Raw genomic sequence first — 4328 nt, forward strand, 5'->3', positions numbered from 1 at the left:
CGATCTGGTTATCATAATTTGAGGATTAAATCTATGCTTAAATCTGGTGATCTATGCTTAAATCTGGGTTCTTCTCAAGGTTCTCAGTAACCTCTTCTTCTACTTTACTCCTATTTTCATCAACCACTTTTGGCTTAGCTAACTCCTTACCACTCCTCAAAGATATTGCATTGCACTACTCTTTTTGGGTTTACCTTAGAAGTTCTTGGTAAGTTCCCTTGAGCACGGTTTATCATTAAAGTAGCCAACTGACTAATCTGAGTCTCCAAACTATTGATAGATGCCCTTGTCACGGTCATAAACCAGTTTAGTACATTAAACTATGCTTCAGGTTGTTTCATGAGTAGTGGTTGTTATGGTGGTCTATTATGTGGTTGATAAAAGCCAGGTGGAGGTTTTTATTATTGTTGGGGTTATTGTGCGGCATGGTTATTCGTCCATGAGAAGTTAGGGTGGTTCCTTCATCCTTGATTGTGTGACATTGTAAATGTGTTGTTGATTGGCCTTTGAAAATTTCCTATGGCATGGACATGTTCCATAGGTATATTATTCATATCTATGGCAGGACACTGATTTAGTGGATGAGCACTCCCACACGCCCCACATAGACTTTGTAGTTGCATGGCTTAACCTAACATGTTTCTCTGTTGTAACTGTTTCGTTAAGGTTGCCACTTGAGTTGTAAGCATGGAAACAACATCCAATTTAATCATACCAGCCACCTTCTTTATTTTCCCCCCTCATTATACCATTGGTCATTATTCATAGCCATCTATTCCAGTAGTTCATATGCCTCATTAGCACTCTTGCTCATGAACGCATTCACTATTGCAGCATCTATTATGGTACAAGCAGTACCATTCAACCACTTATAAAAGTTGTGAACCAACATCCACTTCTCTATACCATGACGCAGACACTTCCTTAACAACTCCTTGAATCTCTCCCATGCATCATAGAATGATTCCCCTTCAGTCTGATAGAAATTATTGATCTCCCCTCTCAACTTTGCAACTTTTGCTGGAGGGCGAAACTTTGTAAGGAACTTCTGGGCTAACTCCTCCCATGTTGTAATTGAATTGGCTTGTAGCGAAATTAGCCAACTCTTTGCTCGCTCTCTTAGAGAGAATGGGAACAACCTCAGTCTAACTGCATCATCACTCACTCCATTCATCTCAAAAGTTGCACACAACTCTAGGAAATTGACTATGTGAAAATTAGGATTTTAAGTAGGAAACCCCCCAAACTGCACCATCTGTAATATTACTGGCTTGATCTCAAAGTTATTAGCAACAACTATGGGGTGCCAGATGCATGAATGTACTCTCGTGACAGTGGGAAGCACGTAATCTCTAAGCGTCCTTGGCCTTTGTTCCACTGGGACCTCTGCTACATATGGAATATTATTGACATTAGCAGCATTGTTATGATTTTCATCCATGGCAAAGTCCAACCTTCTCTTAATCTTTCGGTTTTGTTTGCAAGTTCTTTCAATTTGAAGATCTATCGGTATCAATTCCTTTTGTCTACTTCATCGCATATACCAATATTTCCTGAAAGTACAATGTCAATCACAAACCGACTTAGTATAAAATATAAAAACCAATTTAGAATTAAAATAAACTATATTGATATTAATAATACAATCCCCGACAACTGCGCCAAAAACATGTTGTGAGAATTTCAAACTACGCAAGTGCACGCAATCATAAAAAATAATAAATTAATAAACCAAGTATTGTTGCTACGAAGATTGTTATTAACTACCAAAAATTAATCTTTAATTCTAATTGATTCAAGAATTAATGAATTCGTAATTTATAAAACTAAAGGAATAAGACAATACAAACAATAGAACACTCAATGCTAAATACTTATTCAATGGAATAAGAATTAGGGTTATTAACTTCATCAACTATCCACCTATGCTTCTCTAATATGAATTTAATAATTCCTATCTCTATTGTGATACCGGATTACAATTGCAAATTATATTCTTACTAGGACTTATAATTCTCTACAATAAGCAATCTCCTACATCTCTATGGTAAACTAACACGTTGCAGACATTAAACACGCAATCCCTAAGCTACACAAATCATACAGGTACTCTTGTCCAATTTAAATCCATGATTATATTACTGTAGCATACTTATCATTCACTTCTCAAATTTGAGGTTAAAAACATATAAATCATGTAATTGGTGATCGAGCATTCACAAGCATTAAACACAAGACAAACAATTCACAATATTCATAGGAAATTCATAATAACCTCATTAGATCATCATAAGGTTTCAAGAGAATCCACTAACACCTTAAATAAGAAATTAGTTCATGCTAGACATAATAAAATCCATTATAATAAATATAAACATCACTACAAGGGAAAGTAAAAGAAAAGGAAGAAAAAAAATGATAGACTGACTAGTTGATCTCCAAGCTTTTGCCTCCACAAAGTATTTTCTTGAGTCTCTTCTCCTTAGGGCTTTTTTTCAAAAATCATCATAATGTTTCTTAAATATTAGTTTGTACTTTAAATGTGAAATTCTGCTTTTGCCCTTACTTAGAATGCCCTAATTTCACTCTGATCGCCTCAGGCACTGCGGCCCCATAATGAAGCGTTGCAACTCGTGTCCATGAATTGAAATCGTTTCATCTCTACGTCAACAAGCGTCACAACTCTTATGGAAGTCTGTCGCAGCTCAAATTCCCAAAACAATAGCGTCATGGCTTATAATGCAGGCACTGCGACCCTTACTTCCTAGAATTTTTGTCGTCTCTATTTGTCTCAGCGCTGCAGCTCAAATTTCTTTTTTTTTTTTCACCAAATCATGTCTTTTCAAGCCTAACACAATCCACTTATGAAATTTTCTATAAATCCTAAAATATTGTCAAACACATGCAACAAAAGTATCATACTGCACAAACATAACTGAATAAGCTCAAAATTTCCATAAAATAACCCTCTAAAACACTATAAAATTTACTCAATCAACATGCTTCACTGAAACCCATCATCAAAACAAGCCCATCAAGACTACTAAAATCAACATATAATTTTACATCATAAACTTGCATTCTCAAAGAAACAAACAACTTTTTTAATGTCATAAACAAGAATATAAGAACATCAAAATAACAAAAATGTTAGGAACTCCCATTACCTCATTTGATAGAGATCACAAACAAAAGATTGATCAATCTTTTGGCACCCTAGGGATTTCGAAACACAGCACATAAAAGAAAAAGAAATTCTTATAATCAAGAATATGGGAAGATGAACTTAGAGGATTCAAAGCACAAAGCAAGGTTCTTACCTAGGGAATTTTGAAACACTATTCCCCTTCTCCTTCTTTCTTTCTCTCTTTCTTTCTCCAATTCTCGTGCTCTCTCTCTCTCTCTCTCTCTCTATGGGAAGATGAACTTAGAGGATTCAAAGCACAAAGCAAGGTTCTTACCTAGGGAATTTTGAAACACTATTCCCCTTCTCCTTCTTTCTTTCTCTCTTTCTTTCTCCAATTCTCGTGCTCTCTCTCTCTCTCTCTCTCTCTCTCTCTCTCTCTCTTTCACTTTCTATGCTCGGCAACCAATAAAATGAGAACCCTCAAGTTTTCTTTTTTTTTTTTATAAAGGCCCTAATGGCCAAACCCTAAGCTAATGGGAAAGGGAAGGTTCCAATGTAGAATTTCCTTGATTTTTGTCTTGGGATTAAATGATAATAATGGTGACAAATCAAAGAGATATGTCAACTAACTAACAAGGGAATCTAAGGCCACACTCACCCTAGTTGAATGAACCACCCTTCCCTCCCTATCTCTACTTGGCCACCAAGGCCTACTCACACATTCAAAATCAAACTTCTACTTACTCTAAATCTTACAATACTACCAATAAAAGGCAATCACATAAAATTACCCACCCATATTCTTATCTTTCTTTTTTTAAAAAATATAGAAGAAGATGTCAAAACATAATTAAGGAAATTTCCTCTTTCCTTGCCATACACTCACACGCAACACTCTCTCACTTTCTCTCTCGCTCTCTACACATTTTTCTCATTAAATTCTCACTTGTGTGAACACAATTATTCTAGAATTTTCTTTTTAATAAATTAAAAAAATATAGGAAAATTATTAATATTTAATCTATGTGATCTCAATGCATGGTAATTTATTGCATGCTCACCATGCATATTATGCACATGTACACATACAAGCACACAAGTTTATCACTTCTAATCATGCACTCACGTGCACCCAATAAAAACTCAATTAAACATTACAAATTAACTAAATAAAAACAACAATTAAAAATCAATTAAGCAA

General features: G+C 35.1%; 1 non-coding gene across 1 annotated transcript; it reads left to right on the forward strand.

The window, feature by feature from the left end:
- The first annotated feature begins 902 nt into the window (after positions 1 to 902).
- LOC133820678 (small nucleolar RNA R71) lies at positions 903 to 1009 on the forward strand. The gene has a single exon (XR_009887080.1). It is a non-coding gene; the product is annotated as a small nucleolar RNA R71 (small nucleolar RNA).
- Positions 1010 to 4328: the final 3319 nt, after the last annotated feature.

Source organism: Humulus lupulus, chromosome 2, assembly GCF_963169125.1.
Source record: "Humulus lupulus chromosome 2, drHumLupu1.1, whole genome shotgun sequence".
NCBI lineage: Eukaryota > Viridiplantae > Streptophyta > Magnoliopsida > Rosales > Cannabaceae > Humulus > Humulus lupulus.